The 19,716-nt window shown below is 42.9% G+C and overlaps 2 long non-coding RNA genes across 3 annotated transcripts; both read left to right on the top strand.

Moving 5' to 3' along the window:
* Positions 1-3,259: 3,259 nt before the first annotated feature.
* On the top strand, positions 3,260-6,284 carry LOC137449122 (uncharacterized). The gene is made up of 3 exons (XR_010989320.1): positions 3,260-3,354; positions 5,437-5,699; positions 6,222-6,284. It is a non-coding gene; the product is annotated as an uncharacterized lncRNA (long non-coding RNA).
* Positions 6,285-7,674: 1,390 nt separating this feature from the next.
* LOC137449121 (uncharacterized) lies at positions 7,675-18,321 on the top strand. 2 transcript variants are annotated; one of them, XR_010989319.1, is made up of 4 exons: positions 7,675-8,090; positions 8,411-8,500; positions 14,780-14,870; positions 15,452-18,321. It is a non-coding gene; the product is annotated as an uncharacterized lncRNA (long non-coding RNA). The 2 variants fall into 2 exon arrangements; XR_010989318.1 differs by having other exon boundaries at positions 14,780-18,321.
* Positions 18,322-19,716: the final 1,395 nt, after the last annotated feature.

The raw sequence follows: 19,716 nt of genomic DNA, 5'->3' as shown, positions 1-19,716 counted from the left end.
AGATTCGAGGCAGCAAGTATTTAGTGTAAGTACAATGTCATTCCTTCTAAAATTTCAGCCCTTTGTGATGACTTCAGAGCTGAAAAGAAGGAAAAATTTCTACTCTCTTAGGAGTACTGAAAACTCCTCGCTCCTCCCATTCTATGGCAGAAGATATTTCATTAAGTCTTGTACAAGGCTTTGACATGAGTTACACCTCTGAAAATCAGATGAGTATTTTCTCCAAGGATGGAAAAATGTGGGGCAGTCACTCCCTTTTCTGGGGATTCCCAGCCAAATAGATTAGGTAAGTGGTTTAGTTCATTGGCAGGGGGGCTGCAACTGGAGCATTGGGTCCCTTTGTCAGGCATGGGGTGATGACTGTGCAGAGATGCTAGGTTTGATTCTTGTCATCTCTTGCTCTACCATTGTGAGTCAAAACCTGAAGGGTCTCTTCAAACCCTGCTGCACCCTGACTTACCATGATCCTTTCCTCAAAGCTCTTTCTTCAGCCTTTACCAGCCAGAATGGTAGATTTTGACACATAAAACAACAAAATCAAACAGTATCAGCTGGAAGAAACTGGTGGTAGCCCCAGAGAGGCATGGATGGACATTCTCCATTGGTTGAAAGTTTATAGTCTAGTCTCAAGGGCACTTTGATTTTCAACTTCCTTTTCCATTGGACATGTACGTGTGAACCCAGGTAGCATAGATAAAGGCTGGCACAGGAATTTATGCCTAGCTGCCTGATTTCTATTGTATGCCATAATTATAGTAGCACAGACTTTGGACTGACAGAATTTTTCAGCAACAGAGTACTTTAAAATTATTAATCTTATGTCAGCTGTTTTTGTTGAATATTGCCTTATTCAGCAGGTGATGTGAGCCAATATTATTTTACTTTCATAGACAGCAAAACAGAGAGAGAAAGAAAGATTAAGTGACTCACCCAAGGTCAAGCAATACGTCCAAGAGAAAACCTAGTTAAGCTTGAGGATTACTGCCTCCCAGTGAGCAAGAAATGGGTGCAGTATTTCTCAGAAACTAAGGGATGTGTGCCTGCAATAAATTGGAAGTTACACTGGTTTGGGTGGTTACTCATTCACCCATGGGAGGGACATTTTCATTGCATGGCACCGTAAAAGCGGGACATGGTGATTATGGACAGCAGTGGTCAGATCCTGCAAAACATTGCAGTGCTCCTACTTGTGCAAGTCCCATGGCCTTCAGTTTCGTTAAGGAGAGCTGGATCATCAGCAGATGATTAATAAAAGTCTAGAGTTGTGATGAGCTTGTGAATTGGCAAAAATTACCAAAACTTTAACTCTTCTAACCTCTTTTTCTCATTACTGGCTGTTTGTCATTCCGTTAGTTGAAAGGAACTACATTTGTGGCTATTTCCCAAATATGGGGATAGGCAACATGGTGAGGAACAGAGGAACTTGTAGGTCCAAGTGACTTCTACAACAGCAAGTCTTAAGGTAACAACATCTCTGAAAGTGAACATTGATGTCATAGTGTTTTTAGGAAACTAATTAGCCCTTAGTTGACTACATTTCTGAGAAATAAAAAGATTTACACTGGAAAAAAAATGGCTAATAACAGGACTAAAGCATTTGTACATGGGGAAAAGGAGAAACCAGGCTTTCCTCTTCCTGGACTTTCTTTCCTTACATTGCATTACAGACGCCATTCAAGGAAGCAACCTCTGCAGAATAGGTCTAATTGCTGACTAATTATGTTTCAACAAAAATGAGGAGGGTCCCAGATTTTACTTGGCTTGGATGTTTAAAGGCAAATGGTTAAGTTGCATGATAGAACAACAGAATCATTAAACATTGATTTACATGTTTATTTTACTATAAGAAATGAAATTTTCATTGGAACAGAATTAAAGAGAGGTTTATGTGCTTGTATTCCCCGTAGCCCTTTATGCTCTAATAATATAGCAATATTCATAAATCATACCAGAGGTTCCAAATTTCTTCAGGGGTGACCTAGGCAAGAAGCCCTTAACAACTTGCTGAGAGACTTTGAAATTAAATTCAGATGTAATATCGTCATGACTAATTTATGGCTAATTTGGTGGCTAAAAAGATACAATTAGAGAAATTGAAAAACATGGTGAGGATAAGTTAAAACACAGGGTTAGCATCATGCATGCAGTTCACAGAATCACCAAGGCTGGAAGAGACCTCAAAGATCATCAAGTCCAACCTCTCACCCAAGACCTCATGACTAAATCATGGCACCAAGTGCCATGTCCAATCCCCTCTTGAACACCTCCAGGGATGGTGACTCCACCATCACCCTGGGTAGCACATTCCAATGGCTAACAACTCTCTCTGTGAAGATCTTTCTCCTCACCTCCAGCCTAAACTTCCCCTGGCGCAGCTTGAGACTGTGACCTCTAGTTCTGGTGCTGGTTGCCTGGGAGAAGAGAAGAGACCAACCCTCTCCTGACTATAACCACCCTTCAGGTTTTTGTAGAGAGCAATAAGGTCTCCCCTGAGCCTCCTCTTCTCCAGGCTAAACAACCCCAGCTCCCTCAGCCTCTCCCCACAGGGCTTGTGCTCCAGTCCTCTCCCCAGCCTCCTTGCCTTTCTCTGGGCAAGATGTTCAACAGTCTCAATGTCCTTCTTAAACAGAGGGGCCCAGAACTGAACACAGTACTCCAGGTTATTCCATTAGAAAGATTTAGTCTATGCTTCATCACTTTATTGAACATGAAAGTCTGTTCCTTGAGAGAAGGGAAATCTTATCTAATGAAACCTGTAAATACTAGACCTCCAACCAAGCAAAACGGGGAAAACTCTAGATCTGAAATTAAATCCTACACACATGCTCGTGCATGCATATGGTCTTCACTTTACTCTTAATAGTAAAATATTATTAAGGCTGAGACAAGCATTATCTGGCACAATCTGAACCACATTTCTGAAATGCCCAACGTCCCTGAAGCCCAATTTTCATCCCACTGCCGCTTTTGAACTTCCTGTAAAGCTCGTTATGGCAAATTGAGATTGATGACAAAGTGCAACATTTTGAAATTATTAAAGGTATTTGTTTTTCCTTTAATTTCTTTTACCACAGAATGAAAAGGATGAAAAATGATTATTATTTTTTTTTCACAGTAATTATATGTCTGACTTCTCAAATTTTATGTGGGCAGAAAACTCTCTCTGAACTCTGTGTGTGTTGGGAGCCAGCTCATAAGCAACTTGCTTTATCCCACTCCAACCTCATCACCACCTCTTGTTTGACTTGCAGGTTTTCATTCTGTCCTTGCTGGTTAAGAGCAGTAAATCATTTCAGGCAGAAGTTAAGCTAAAACATTTCTTGGCACATGTCTTTTCATGCCACCTGTCTTCAGGTAAGTGGCTTCTTGGTGTTGAAGTTTCTGTAGGTGACCTCCCGGACTTCTTATACAACTGATCTCTCTTGCACCTACACCCAGGGGCTGACCCACAATCAAAGCACTAACCAACCAAGCCTCCCAAGATCATCTTCTTTCCAGCTACTCTGTGTAGTGTTATCTTCTTACCAAACACAGAGAAGCAATTTACTAGAGCCACACCACTGGTTCAGTGGGTGGCCTCCCAGTGCTGCCTGGACATTGTCTATGGAGAACATGCAGTGCCCTTGTCAAGTGTTCAGCTAAGCAGCAACACAAACTGAGGCACTCACTTTATAAAGCCCAAGGGAATTACACACATCCATTCCATGAAAGAAGCATCAATACTTCTGTAAATCCAACAGGGAATTTATTCATCTCAGCCTCCAGCAACGGTGAATTACCCTGGTGCAATTTGTAAGCACATACAGCCATAATGAGAAAGTACTGTGGTTTCCTTAAAGTGGTGTAGTGGTTACTGCTGAGGGTTGCTGCCTTTGTGAAGTATTAACACGTGGTTACAGTGCAGTCATGTAGCAAAATTATAGGGGCCTGTAGAATGTTACTTAGCAACACCTGCTAATGTTGAGATGGTAATGAAGAAATGGAGTCAAAGAAATACTGAGTATATAGGAGTCATAAAATGAACTGTGATGTGACTTGAGAAAGCTGTTCTGAAGGTAAAGATGTTGTCTGTTTCTTTTTGCCACGTGGATATAGTAGAAGAGTTGATTTGAAGCAACGCATTTGAAATTATCCCAGTAACAGAAACAAGCATTACATTTTATTTATTTTTTTTAATCATTGTTGCCTGGGGAAAGCAAGAGAATTATTGGGCTTTTGAAGATCCTCTCCCTGTAATTTCAAACCCATTCTGAGGCACTTGCTGGCCAATTAAAATAATCTCTCCCTTGGAAAGCTAGCGTTTGTCAGAGTTAAGAATGGAGGCTTCTTTCTACTACATCTATTTTCCCCATTCATTCATTTACATAACTCCCTCCATCGTTAATCAAGTGCCTCTAGGCATATCTCAAGGAAAAAGAGCACAGCCATAAAAATAAAGGCAGACATATCTAGTTATAGATGAACCTTCCACATGTTGTAGATCTGTCTCAGACACTTATCTTGGTTTATCTCCACCTGTTTAAATTGGAAAACTCACAAAAATCCATCTCCTGTGAGATTTCCAAGCTTTCTTGATTTCATTTGGGTCAGAACTGCCACAAGAGATGCATTTCTTAGAGCACTCTTGAGCTGCTGCCAGGAACAGGGAGTACTGGACTGTGCCACTTTAAAAAAAAACAACAACTATTTGAAAAGCCACCAAATTTTATAAGCTTTAAAAAAAAAAATGGCCTACTTCAGTCTCAAGTATGATTAAAAGAGCTGCCCTGATTTATTGGTGTCAAACAAAGTATGTTTGGGTAAGATATTATTTTGCAATGGAAAAAGCGTCAGTGGAAGCACTGCCTCTCAGCACTGCTTGGACTGGATGAGAACGAAGCCCTAAATTTAAGAGTCTGTAATGCTGGGGAAAAGAAAAACTGCTAAAAATGTTGTAACTGGAAGGCCATCTCTTAGTTTAGTTTAGTTTAGTTTAGTTTAGTTTAGTTCAGTTCAGTTTAGTTTAGTTTAGTTTAGGTGAAGTCAACCTCAATAACATGTTAGGGTTCTGCTGGTTTAATAATAGATTGTATTTGCCTGCTTTGTGCCTCAGTTTGGTTCTGCAAAGCAAAAGTGAAGTTTCCCATTCCTACTCCAGTGGGAGTGATGATCTATGAGTATGGAGTGATGGTTTAGGGAATGTTTCACAAAGAGAAACTTTCTGCATGCATAAATGTAATAGGAAAAAAAGTTCCCCAGCTAGTAATGTGGTTGCTTCTTGCTGTCCTCTAACTTTACACCATTTTTTGTGGTTTGCTTGTTGGGTTTGTTGTGTTTTTTTTTGGGGGGGGGAAGGGGGGTGTATGTGTGGGGGTTTGTTTGGTTTGGGTTTTTGCAAGTGACAAAACATATTTTATTTTGACTAACTCTTGCTCTTGCTCATTGTCTTACCCAAAGCAGTGCTCTACCATAGCATTGCTAGCAGGATGTGTCTACCAGGGACAAGAGGAACATCAAATATAAGTGACAGGTGATGCAGGGAAGTCAAGCCTCCTGTTCATAAAAACATCTGTTTCAGCTTGTATTTGTCCCACCAAAAGAAAACTCTTTATCCTTCATTAACAAGAAAACCTCTGTGCAGAAGAAGACCTTATTAAGACAGCTACTCATGCCCTTCCTGAAACCACCATCTTCATTTTTCCTTGAAACCTGAAACCGAGGTAACTTTTGGGTTTAAATCTGCTTTATCACCCTTTGAGATGCCATTGAAACTACAGCTGAGGACTTTAAGAAGGTGAAATTAGAAGCAAATATGAACTTAGTTTGGTGAACTTCAGGATAAAAATGATATTTAAAAATCAACCCTGACAGGAGAACTCCAACATGCAAAGTTAAACTGGGATTAGCAGAGTCCTCAGCACCTGTACATGTTTCTTTTAGTAGATGTTCTGCCTGTCTGACTTTTGGGCAACTACTCTTGGTCAAAATGCTCTGGACATTAGCAAAAAAAGGTGGTCCTCATTTTCTAACTTTTAGCAGTGTTTATTTTGGGTGAACAAAATTGTCTTCTGTCTTAAGATGTTTAATGATTATTTGAAAGCAACTTGATGAATAGAAGAGCGTGTACTCCCACTCGGGGCAAATGTATTTTTGGAGTGATTCACGATAATTAATCTTTGTCTAAGTGGAATGCATTAATTTCTCCTGCTGCTGGTGACTCCACTTCTGCTTCTTTTCCTAAGTTAGATGGTTCTGCTCCAGAGGCATATTTGCTGATTAAATTGGACCGCGACCGGATACTCAGGTTATGTCACCATTATCCAAATGATCTTAAGAACACAGAGTACTTGTTTTTACAGATATTTGTGCACTCCACATTTATCGTGGACCTTTGTAGCTTGTTATTTCTAGAATTCACTTTACTGCAGCTTAAAAGCCTCTCTGTCCTTACCAGTGCCCAGTGACATAAAATAAACCGGTGTATTAAGGAAAAAAAACAACACAGAAACTTGTCAAGTTGCACTTAGGGACAGAAAGAAAAAGAATGAATGCTTTAGGGCGACCTAGAAGCACTGTCTGCAGCACAGCTATAAAGGGAAATGTTAGAATTTGTGAATATTTTCCATGTAGGCAGAACTTTATTTTTGAGAGGGCTGCTACCCACGGCAGTACCCAGCATGGCAGGGTCCCGCAGTGCCAGCGCGTTGCAGACGTGTAGCGAGAGATGGTTCATACCCTGAGGAACATACAGTGTCAGAAGGGGGAAGGGAAACAAAGCAGAGGAAGCGATTTCCCGCAGTCGCCCGCTGCTTCTCAGCAGGACCAGTCACTAAACCCCGGCTTTAGCCTCACGTTTGCTTCTCCGAACCCTGCTGTGGGCTGCCCGACGTCTCCGGGGTCACTTGTGGCTGGCTGCCGAGCTGCTAGTGCCGAGCAAGGTGCCTGTTGCCATTTTCCTCCTGCTGCCTCCTCCTCCCCCTCCCAGGCGCTGGGGACTGTGTCGGGGATGCAGACAGAGCAGGCACAGCCTCTGCAGCCCTCGGTGGACCGAAGTGCTCAAAGTTCCTTTTTTAGTAAAACCGCTTTGTTTCGAAAGTGCTGCGGAGCGAAGCTGCTCGCCCTGGCTGCCCTCCTCCCTGTGCTCGGCATGCTGGAGGTCCGGGCCAACGTGCCAAAAATACTCCTTTTCCCCAGAGATGGAGCATCCCGGGGGCCCACAGCCTGTACCCCAACCAGAACCCCAGCCCAGCACTTGGCTTGCCCAGCAAGAGCAGCCTGTCCTCCCTGCCCCACCAGGTCTCTCTCTGGTGAGGGCTGGTGGCAGCATTGCTCCTTTGTTCATATGAAGTGTGGCATGTAAGGAATGGACAGAAACCATCAACACTTTTTTATTTTTGGCCTGGAATAACAAATAACTTGCATGCAGCTATAAAACACTACACTCAAGGCAGGATTTCACTGGCTGCAAGATGAAAAAATCTCCACGGTGTCATTAGTTTCTTCTGTACCCAGTTTTGCCTTTTCTGTGCCTCTTCTGAGCAGCCTCTGCTGCTTTTGGGGCATGGCCAGGGTGCTAGGAAGGAAAATGACCCAAAGTGATTATGGGAGCTCAACAGGATCTGTTGCTGAGTTTGGTTACCCTCCATTCCCAGTTCTGGTCTCTTCCAATCTCCAAAAAGCCTTTGACCTTAAGTCTTTGCCAGTATTCCACCTCATAAACAAATCCTTTACATGTCTGCATAACTTTTTCAGGTGAGAGGACAGCTTGAAAAGGAGATGACAAGTATCAAGTTTGCCCTGAGCAGACATGCACAAGCAAGGCAGTGGGTAGAAGGCAAAAGAGGAGTGTCTGGGTTGGGAGCAGAGCAAGGTAAAGGGGGCTTAGGGCGCAGCAGAGGAGTCAGGGAGGTACTAGGAGCTATCAAGTTGCTGATAAGGAATGGGTGGAAATTAATAAAGTGAGCAGTAAGCAGAAGAACAGTTGAAAAGAGGGTGTGGAAGTCTGCATGGATGTGAACAGTCAATATGAGGCAGGGATGAAATTAGGGTGGAGAAAACAAGGTTGGTTAAGAGCTGAGGCTGGGATGAGGGCAGAGTGTTTGGAGCTGCAGGTAAGAAAAGGCAGACCTGTTGCCCATCAGGTGCCTGGTTTTTGCTGTGTGCTCCTGGTTCAGCTCTGAGCTCTGGCAAAGGATCTCTGTCTTTCCCTAACCTTTTCAGAGGCCACGTGCATCTCTGCCAACATCTGGGGCAGATGCTTGTGCACAAACTGTGTGTGTGGCTGTGGGTATGGTGCCAAATGTGAAACAGCATTTGGGGGAAACTGCCACATGAAGGTACAATCCTTGGTAATGTGGCAGGGTACTGCAGAGTACTGAGGCAGGCTTTATCTTTTACTTTTTAAAGTTTATTTATTCATTCATTTATGTAGGTCTTCTGTCACCCTCTGTGGCTTTGTTCCAGTGCCAAATCCTGGAAGAAGGATGTTACCTGTCAAATTCCTCTTCCTATGTGACAGGAGGTAAGTCTGGGACTTCAGAGCTAGGCAGGATGGTCCCATGATTAAAATCATGCATTCAAATGCTGTCCCAATGAACTGGATTTGGTTTCCTCAGTTACCTGAGCTAAACTCTTTCAAGATGACTGCTTCTGTGGTTTTGGCCAAGGGCTGGTTTTGCAGGCATTGTGTATTCCCTGTTGCACTGGATGCTAATGATAGTTGGATTTTTTTGTATGCAAACAGTCTGAGAAACAAGTTTTCTGGACAGTTTGGACACTCCAAAATTAGTATATCTCTCTTTTTTTTTTTACTTTATTCTGTTTATTTCTTCCCCCTCTTTATTCTCACACCATGTGATTTAGCTGCAGGAACACTTATGCTGCTTTTGAATGACTCAGTAATGAGAAGTACAGAAAACCCATGAGGCTATGAGCAAGTCTGTCTTATGTGCTCAAGTAACAGGCAGTAAGAGATGGTGCAATGCAGTAAACAGCAAGTAGAAAACCAAACAGAAACCATTAAAATGTACCGTCCACTTTGTGCCAGTGAGGGGTAGAAAATGTTGAGGAAAATCTCTGTGACTTTGGATGCTGTTGTTGAACTCCAGTTAAAGTAAAGATGGTTTTTTTGTAGGGTTTGTAACTTTGCTCATGGGAATTCTTGTGCTGTCTCATAGGTAAGGTCTCATTTGAGCCACTCATCTGATGCCTTTACTCTGATACTAGGTGTTATGTTATGCTATGAATAAAAGTCACTTATTGACAGGGCAACTTCTAGTTGCTTTGGGAGGTGGTGACTTTACTGGGTCCTGTATTAGAAGCTGAAGGTGACTGATCCATTTCTACATCTCTGGACCCTGATGGAAACAAAGCATCTCTGTTACTGTGAATTCTTGCTTATTTGTTGTAAGGGTGGTGGGGGAAACACCAAAGAGGACTTAACAAGAGGATTTTCTTTGTGATTTCAGTCCCTCATTAGAAGGTTTATGATCAGGCTTCGGAAAGTTTTCCTTGAATTATTTTAAGGTTCTAATGATAAAAACCTCAGGGAGGTCATGCACATGGGGGATTTAATACCCATTCAGAACCATCTGGCATTAGATTACATGCAAGGAAAGAACAAAATCTGGCAGTAATATTCATCTCCATTAACTTAGAATACAGGCTGATATGATTATAGTAGAGAAAATACTCACTCCTTCACCAGGAAAAGGTCTTAATAGACCTGAGCTAAACTGGTTTATAAAACCAGAGACTTCTTCAAGAGAGGATCTGTCCTCTCACTGACTGAATTTGCTTTAGCCTTTAATATGCATTTAGTATCTCTTTAACCTTGACAACCATTATCTTGAGGTATCAAGTATTTCTAGGGTGAAAGACTGTGTTTGTAGCTTCTGACTTACACCATGAGCGCAATCTTAGTAGTGTAAGCATAATGCTGGAGTAGAGACCATTCATGCTCTGCTTCTACCTCTTTTCAAGAGTACTGTGATCACTGTCTTGGTGGCATCCTCAGCAAAACTCCCACTGATGTCAGTGGGACAGTGGTGACTAGATAACTTCCCCTCAAACCATTCCCCCAGGACCCTGAACCAGCTACATGGTTAAGCCTGCAGCTGACCTGAGGAACACTAGTGAGGGTGTTTGGTACAAACCCAAGAACACAGAGGAGATGGTTACTTTCACCTTAACTGCTGGGCAGGCTCTCTTTGCCTCCTGTCCTGTTCATTACTTCTTTCATCATTTTCGTCTTGTCATTCTCCTCAGCACAGTGGCTTCTCTAGAGAGAGAGTCTACAGAGAGAAGAAGTTTTCTTCTCTTCCCTCCTCTCCCAGCTGGGCACAGTGAATGCAGTCAGATAGCTCCTCTCCTTCAGACAATGTTATGATTCATTTGCTATATGGAAAGCAAAACCATATGGAAGACAAGAAAAGGCCATTTATCTCAAAGACTATTGAGATGTGAACATCCCACATTAAGGTTTCAGTTCAGGCAGGCTTTCTTGCACATGTTGCTGTCATCTCTTTCCACTAGAACAGAGATGGACTCCTGCGTCAGCCAAAACAATCCTCTTAGCTTGTCATCTGCTTTGTACATAGCATGGCCCTGCATGCAAAACATTCAAAGGGAGAAAGGAAAAATAATCTTATTATGTCTTTTCCTTTGTTCTGGAAAGCCACCTGTGCCAGCCTCCCCTTTGGAGACTGCTATCTGGCAAAGGAAATTGTTATCATCTTGAGGCAGGGCTGTAGTTCAGTAAATGCCATGTGCATCAAGCTTGGCAAAGGGAAGTTTGTTCTGTATTCACTAATTAGATGCTTCTCCCTGAGTGGCTGAGAGAGGATAATATTATTCAATTAATAGCTGCTTTAATAAGGGAAGGCCAGAGGATGGAGAAGCAGTAATGTCAGCTGTGCAGCCAGTTAAGGGGCAGCAAGCACAGCACGTGGCCCGGGACACTGCTCTGAAGTGCCCTGGTGCTTCCTCAGATGAGGAAGACCTCAAGCATGTAATGAGGTATTCAGTGCTCCTTACTGATACTATCTCCCTGCTTCCTCTCTGTAGTCCCCACAACAAAATGAAATGACAACTCATTTAATTTGGGGTGAAAGCCTCCATCTTTCACACTCTGGGGAATGAAGAGATAGAGACCCCCCTGAGACACAGCTCTTGTGGGTGTCCTGCAGTGTCTGCTGGTACATTTCTGCTTTCTTCTCTGAGGTTGTAACATATTCGTTGATGGATTTATGCTGCAGTTGGAAACCAGAACCCAGGACAGCCTGTTCTCTGGCTTCATGCTATAAACATAAATACACTCACATAGAAAGAACCAGATACAAATGGCTATCTGCACAAGGATTTTATTATCTCTCTAAAATGGTCCTGAAAGGGAGGGAGAGACTGGCAACAAAGGGCAGTGCTGAAACAGGAACCAGAACAAAAAGGAGCAAAGGGCAGGAGGCTGCTATGAGACCATGCAAGCAAGAGCAGGCAGTTAGTGGCAGGTATCAAAGTGGCTCATCTTTAGAGCAGGAGCTGCCATCGGATCACATCAGGGTCTGAAGTGCATATTTAACACAGAGAAAACTTTTTCCCATCTGCAGTTTTGAGCGTTGCAGACTGAGTTGCTCAGTTAATGACAGGCTTTTAAATTAACTCGTGTTGGGGAGCAGTGGAGCGAGTAACGTGGAAAAGAAGAAAAATAAAGGCAAGCAATTAGGTTTAAATAAACCTCACCCACTGTGTTATTAGAAACTACCTGAGAAGAGATTTTGCCTGTGCTAAATTTGTCTTCCAAACAAGTTATCCCAGCGCTCCTGTGTGAGAAACTGGGAACCAGAGGGTTTGCAAAGTGTGAGAAACACTGAGTAATTCCAGGCTGGCAGTGCTGAGCTCCCAGCTGCTTTCTCAGACTCCTCACACAGCTCTCGTATTTGGGTCCTGGTTTTGTTGTTGCTTTGCTCCTGATATGGGGAGGGTCTTGTGACTGTGCAAGATCCCAAGTGCTGAACAAGGCAAGGTGGGGTGGATATGAGGGAGAACAGGAGGGGGGAAAAAATGATTGAAAGGTGAACTATTGCCATCTTTCAATCACTGCTCTTGGAAAACTGCTCAAACTATCATATTTTGAATGATTCCAGCTGTTCTCCACTCCCTCAGAGATATCATCAGAAAAAAAGTTGCTTACACTGAGATTACTTTAATGATATCAAAGGGTGTGGAAGAAGGCTGCTAATTAGTAACCCCTCGAGGTATGAAGATATAAATACCCCTGGAGCAGTAAGCACAGATCCAAATCTGCAGTCTACCATTATCTTGGGATGAAAGCATTATGTGTAGGCTGATTCCACTGGAGAAGAGTGATTGAACTTTCCTGTTGATCTGAACAGCAGGGCTTGTTTTGATTGATAAAGCTCCTTGTCAGATTGTGCAGCATATTATCAATTTAGCAAGACACCTGCCAAGCCTGAGCCAGTAGCAACAGTAGCAAGAACTTACTCTGGGACGAGCAATCATTTTGGAGAGACTGTACTTTTGAATCCTATTTTTGCTTATTAAAATAAATAAATAAATTAGCACCTATCCCAATGTCCTTTGCCAAGAGCTAAAAAGCTTTTGGGGTCCAGCCAAAAGGCAAAAGTTGTGATAAGCAGCTGAAATTCATCAGCTAAGCATCTGTTATTAAAATGAACCTATCCTACCCAATATGGCCGTGGCAGGGGGGAAATGTCAAGGCTGGGAGAGATGGAAATTTCATCATTGCCAATTCCTGATACCTCTGCATCCTCAGGAGCCACATCCCTCATCTCACAGCACTAGTGACAGTTCATTTTCTGTCTTCTAGCTCAGATGCAACTGTCAGACCAGTCAGCTGCTCTTAAATGGCCATCCTGTATTTTGATGCAATTTACTGTACTCCTCCACACATTGTTTTCTGTAGGGATTACTTAAGAGGGCTTTTTTAAAGTCCTGTGCTGTGTCTGTTGAACACAACACAAACCAGCCGCTCGCGGTGGTTTGACAGCACTATCACCCTGTGATAAACTTGGAGAACTTGGTTTTAAAGTGAAGGCTGTATTCAGGGAAGAGGGGGAGGAAAACACAAAATCTAACCCAAGCTTCCCTTCAAAATACCAGCCCAGCCATAAGCGTGGACTTGCACAGCTGTTCCCAAAGCAGGGTCGGAGCACCGCACGTACAGAGCCCTTCTGCAGGACCACACAAGTTTACTGCTATTCTTAAATCTGAGCCTTGCAACTGGGAAACTCCTGCCAAGTTGTTTGAGACAGTGGCACCTGGGAAGTATTATATGAGTCTGTATTGCATCATGAGAACCCTATTTGCACTTAATTACACATCTCCCTCCCTCCCCCCAGTATAACAAGCGAGACAGATGCTTCATCTACAAAGTGAGAAAGAAACACAGTTTTTAAGTGGAATCTGACAGGCAGAAGCCTAAGAGCAGGCTTCAGACAAAATCCCAGCCGTGAAGATCCTGACAGTATTGCACAGTTCAGACTGATAAATATCAGTGCTGTCTGTAGCAGTGATACCCATGTATCCTAATGCAGATGAGAGTTGAACAGGTTGCCTTGCAGTCCTGCCTCCTTGTGCTGAAATGTTGGAGGACAGGTCTTCACCTCCCTTCTTTCCCTTGGTCCTTCTCTGTGAGGCCTCTCTCAGCCATGTCTGGACATTACCTTCAAAGACGTCCTTCCAGGTGTTTGGTATGGTATTCATCATCACAGCTTTACCTAAAGCATGTTAAGATTCCTGGCCAGGAATGTACCCTGACTCTGGATTTGGGGTGTAGATTAATAGACACTAACTGAGCTAGGAGATCTTTTAATGCAGCCTGTGTCTCCAGGATGGGTGATGGAGAGGCAGGAAAGCCTCACACCAGCTTTGCTGGCCCACAGCGTGTAACGGCAGCATCACTGTGTTGTGTTTAACAGGAGCAGATCTCCTGTAAACAGATGCAGCTGGTAGGTGGGCTCAGATCCATCACCGGCTAGCACCCAGCTGAAGCCCAGTGTGTTTATTCCCAGGAATGGCTGGAAGACAAGACATTTCTGCTTCATAGGACAATTCCAGGGTGTACTTATGACAAATGTGTAAATCAGTCTTTTTAGAGTAATTCATGGGAAGTGCAGGTCTCCGGGAGCATTTCTAGCTTGGGCTCATTACTCACAGGCTTGCTGTTGTGTGTACTTAGGGGCTTTACCCTTTTATCCTCCCCTCATTTACACGTCAAATCCCCCATCCCCTGCCATGTAATCCAAGGCAGGAAATTTCTTCTCTGTTTACATCAGGCCATGGTAATGCAGTCACTAATCTGGCACAAACCTGGACTGCTGTGAGGGGGTGATCCTCTTCCCGCTGCCCTTTTCCCACCCTCTCCTTCACACTGGCTTTGCAAATGGTGGGTTTGGGCTTTAATTCTGTAGGTTCTCTAAAGAAGTCCCAGGAGATATGATGGAAAAGTATGTTTATCAGATGTGCTGTAGTTGAGTGAATAAAGTGAATGGTCCTCTACTTGTAGAAAATGCAAATTTAGCAAAGAAAGTTTCAGTTTACCTGGTTCAGCAATTTTGCAGATAGTGATTATTCCTTTGTCTGAGAAGTGGAATTCCTCCATATTTTTTATTGACTGCCTGCATGGAGCCCACTTGACACAAAGTTTGAGCTGCTGCAGATCACAAGCTGCCTCTGCCCAACTCCTCTGGCTTTCAGAGGAAAATGGAGGATCCTTTGTGGTTTCACTTTAAAACTTGTCTAATTAAGTCTGTCACTTATTTAGGTGCATTCTGGATTTACAGTCAGGAGAAGGAAAATGTATGTGAGCAGCCACACTTTAACACTCCTCAAACTTTCCAGCATCTTTTCAAATGGTGGGTAAGTTCATTCTAGAGGTGAATCATTAACACTTTTTCATATACTTTCATTTTAATATGAATTAAGGTTCCAAGGAAACAGCAAGATGCTTAAAACCAACCAGAAAACCCCAAACAAAGCCACCCCCAAACAATAGTTTAGCTTTCCTGTCTACAATGACATGTGGTTAAAGCACATTCTTCTAAATACATCAAGACTAGTTGGTGTCTTGCCTATTTGGCACATTCAGAAAACATACATGTCTAGCTTTGCAGCTGAAATGTGAGTGCTTAGTGCAATTAAGTGGTTTAGATGCTGGAAAACACAGTGTCTTTATATAACACAAAGCACTGTTTACAACACAAGGCATATTGGATCCTGTTAGGTGCAAAAAAATTACTATTTCTTCTACTGAGATTGCAATTAATGTCTTCTCTGTAGAGTTTTAGTAAGCTATCCCACAGTTTCAGTTTTAAATGTGTTTCTAATTGTAATGAAGTATCTGTTTTAATTATGTCTCTGTTTTAACAATGTGTGAATCCCAGTCAGAAAAAGCTACTTTACACAGAGATGGAAGAGAGTGCTTTTCCTCCTTCAGGAGCTGTGCCCTGTGACCAAGTTCCCCTGTGAGGCAACAGCTCAGGTTTCCTTCTGTACTGGAAAAAGCACCATGAAGATGATCTCATGGATATCACTGCTTTTTCAGCTCCCTCTCTGGTAAACTGGACAGTAGGTGGAAGTTTCCATGATTAAATTCCTTTCAGAATTGGGAAACTGATATTCATTCACATTCAAGGCTTTTTAATCTGATTGTGTGTCATCTGGCTATTTAATTATTCAATAAGCTGTGCTGGCCAAGGAATGTAAAGTGGAATTGCTGTAAAATAGCTGTGGTATGAGACGGTCCCTCTAATTGACGTTGCTTTTGCTCAAACTTTCTCACAACTTTTTGGCATCAGATTAATTCTGTTTTCCACATTAATAACTGCAGCGGTGCAAGATCTCTTACCTTGTATTACAGACATTTCTCCTTGTGAGGGGTGGGAGCTGCTGTACTTCAAAGTGAGTTTACTTCAGCTGCTGCATGGGCAGGCACTTGTCAGAATTTAGGCTTATTTTAGTGGCTTGAACATTAAAAAAAAAAAAATAAAGAGAAAAAGTAATTGAAACTTCGTGGAAAATTCTTTGGATCCTGCTGAAGCTGGAAGGCTGGAAGCGTCTGTCTCTGCAGGGCTCTGTTGGACGTCACTTCTGGTTACACATGTGCCTAAATATTTTGTGAAGCTGGACCCTCAAAGCATGCAGAAACACCCACACGCTGCCAGAGACTATCCAGGGACACACTTTCCATTCTTCCCCCAGAGAAACTCTCTTTGTCTTTGCCTTGCCAAGTGCAAAACCTCAGCAGCAAAGACGCCTTTGCCTTCCTGACAGGGTAGACATGGTAGAGATTGCCCAGTGCTGCTGGTATGGGAGGATAGACTACTGCACACCCATTAAGCTGCATCTGAAAGCAGTGGGATCTTTGGCTGCAGGACACATTTCCTGAGGCAACCAAAGGCTTCCCGAACTCTTCATTTTTCAGTGTTTTTCCAGCCAGGGTTTGCAGGCATCTCATTCCAAATCAGCTGCGTATAGCTAGAGCAACACAAGAAGTGGTTTTAGAAGATACACTCTTTTTCTTACAGCAAGAATAAAATATTACCTTCCTCTGATCTAAGAGCAATGTCTATTAGATGTGCATGAGTGTGTGTGTTCAGAACAGGTGTGAAAATTAACTGTGACTCTTACTCATGTTTCAGGTATGAGGGAGGATGAACAGCAGCTGTCTCCTGTCTGGATACTCTGATTGAACCACAAAATGGGTTAGGTCAGGGTTTTCCTCACTTGTGTTCTTTCCAGGTCCCTCAGTAAGAGCTGGCCTGCAGTCCTCTTCTCGCCACTGCAGCACAGAGGATGGAGGCAGCTCTGTAAGGCTCAACAAGCTGGGGACAGTCTGCCCAGCCAGCAGGAAAGGAGAAGCCCTGTGGTGTATGTCTGCTTGCTGAAAACCTCATCAGAAAGCAAACCCTGCTTCAAAAGATATGATTCATCTGCTTGCTTGAATTTGCTCTTTCTATTGTCTCAGACAGCTTGCCTGTGCCTTCAGGCATGCAGCAGATGCCTGGAAGGAAGGATGTCTCTCGACTACCCGAAGCCCTGGTTTGTTTCACTTGGAGCACACTTGCTTCTGCGTGGCATTCAACTGATGCAGCATTACCAGCCTGGCCCCAAGCTTCCAGACTCCATTGCTGGGTGACTTATGTGTGGGTTTGCTGAAGCAGATTGTAGGGTGAAGTCTCCCTGAGCTCAAGTCACTGGTGCTACTCCATGGCAGCAACGCAGGTGGTGGCACTGGCAGCAAGAGGCATTGTGCTGTGCCTAGTCCCAGCATTTCCTCACTTACCAGAAGCCCTGGGCTTTGCCTGGACTAGGCAAAGAAACACTTGGCCTCTAGTGTTTCCAGTGAGGATTCTGCATGCCCCTCCAGTTGCTGCCTGCCTGCTGGCCAACATAATCTGTAGGCTGATGAATCCAAGCTCCACTGACTAAAACACAGCTTTTGTCTAAAGGTGATGTCATTTTTTTGGTGAATACCTGGGTGAAGTTTCCTTTCTTTCCCCACCCCCCCCCCTTCTTTTTCTTTCTCATTTAAAAGAAAGGTGTGTGCATTCAAAGATGCAAAAGACATTTGAGAAATGCATAGATGATTGTTTCAGGCAGGCTGAGCAGTGGGACTGAGTTGAATCATTGATAGCATCTGTTTTGATTTTTGAGTGGTTTCAAATTGTATGGTTACACTAAAGAGTTTTGAGTAAAGAAATCTTCCCTAGGTAGCTTCCAGTTTATCCCTTTGTTTTCTCCATCAATGTAGCTGTGCTCTGCCCAAATTCATTGTGGATAAACTGATACTTTCTCATAATGCTGCAAAATAAATACATATATATATATACATATAAAATAGATTCAGGGACAATTTGTCCAACAAGAATCTATAGCACAGAGGGGGATGCTGGAGTCATCTTCAAAGTGTGTGCTGATGTTTTTGAAACGACCTATGAATGTCTCTTTAGTTTGTTAAGAGTCCAGAGGGACTTTCCATATGATAGATTTGGGTTATTAAATTACTGTTGGAAATGTGGAGCTGACCTCCAGTGGCAAATATTTCTGTGAAAACATTGGCAAACACTTCATTTGGTGAACTTTCCTCCATTGTTTCTTTTGTAAAATAAAAATAAACAATAGAAATAGATTGGATAAGGCAAGAAAACAAAGCAAGTCTATTTTGTTGCATTTTCTGATAAGCGACACAGCCTAACTGCTAACAAATGTTAAGAGTATCTTCTCAAAATAGATGTGTCCAAGGCCAAAACGCCTTTGAACTTGCACCTGAAGCAGGATGAAATTGTCATTTCTTTTCTGCTGGCTTTGACTGGAGCTGATAGAAACACCACCCTTGTACCAGTGTTTCACTGTGCAATGCTGACTGAGGGAAACGTGCCAGTTTCAGTAATGCTGAGAAGGGAAGAGGTTCCTGATGATGGATTTTTGGCTCTGCTTCAGTGACACTCAGGCAGAGTGAATGGCAGGGGGAAGATGAGGGAGATGGGCACCCAGAGCTTTGATGCTTCTCCAGAGTGCACCTGGATTTGGATCTGTGCAGGGATTTCCATCTCGTGGCTGTCACCCTGACCAGATTATACTGGCAGGAGCTCTAATCTGGTGAATGCTTCACCTGAGCTTTTCACACTGGGAGGAGTTCTCACATGTCTACTTTCTAAATTAAAATGTTTTGGTTTTGTCCATTAAGAAGCCCATCCCACAGAGTTCAGAGGATGGATTTCCAAGTGTTTTCAGGCTCCTTATGGAGAATTTCAATTCAGCCTTTTAATAATGGCCTCAACGTTCGTGGCATTTTCCTTCTTGCCTCTTAAATTTCCAGATTCAGGGTGTTAGAATAAAATCTTTACAGACTCTGCTGCCCTAGTGCATGTGATATTTGTTTGACATTAATACCTGGTGACCAGATCCCCTTTTGAAAAGCTGTCTGTCTGTGGTAGTGCTTAGCCTCTTCAGCACAAGGTGGAGGGGAAACCCAGGCTGATTATTGACACTGTAAGCATCTCTGGATCCCCTGGGTGCACTACAAGGCAAATTCCTGTATCTGGCATTTTTTTCCTGAGTAGAAGGGCCTCAAAGTCCAGTTCCTTAAACCCAAACCTTCATGCAAGAGTAGTTACATGCCTCCAGAGTTGCTTTGTGAGAGCTCATTAACCCCCACAAAAGAAAAAAGAATGTGATAAAAAACTAAGGGGTAGCAGAGATGTTTTAAGCACAGGAAATGTTATTTTTAAACAGCTTGAGAGGGTTAAATCAACAAAATCCTAAACTCTTCCCTGCGAACCCTGTTCCCATCTTGGAAGGATGAGGTCTGGACATCGTCCTCAGGCCAGATCACACATCCTGCTTTCTGGGCTGTGGCTCCTTGGATGTGCCCTGGAGTGGCTGTTAGCAGAATGGCCTCTTTTCATGCTTGGTTTCTGGTGTTATGGCTCGGTCCAAGTCATCCAGCAGTAGTCTTTCCCCAAAGGATTGATATTAGCAACCTGGGAGGCTGGGTCATGATATACAGATTGTAATGCCAAATAATTATAATGCAAAAGAAATTAGTTATCATGCAAACATATGCAAATACACACACACACATATATATACACACACTTATATAGATATATAAAAACATATATATAAAATCAAGCAAAATAATAATTGCAATGCAAAAAAAAAAACCCATGAAAAAATAATTCTCATGCAAAAATTAAT

Source organism: Melanerpes formicivorus, unplaced genomic scaffold (genome assembly GCF_026170545.1).
Source record: "Melanerpes formicivorus ecotype bairdi unplaced genomic scaffold, bMelFor1.0.p_v2 SCAF_28, whole genome shotgun sequence".
Lineage (NCBI taxonomy): Eukaryota > Metazoa > Chordata > Aves > Piciformes > Picidae > Melanerpes > Melanerpes formicivorus.
This window is presented reverse-complemented; position numbering and strand designations above follow the sequence as displayed.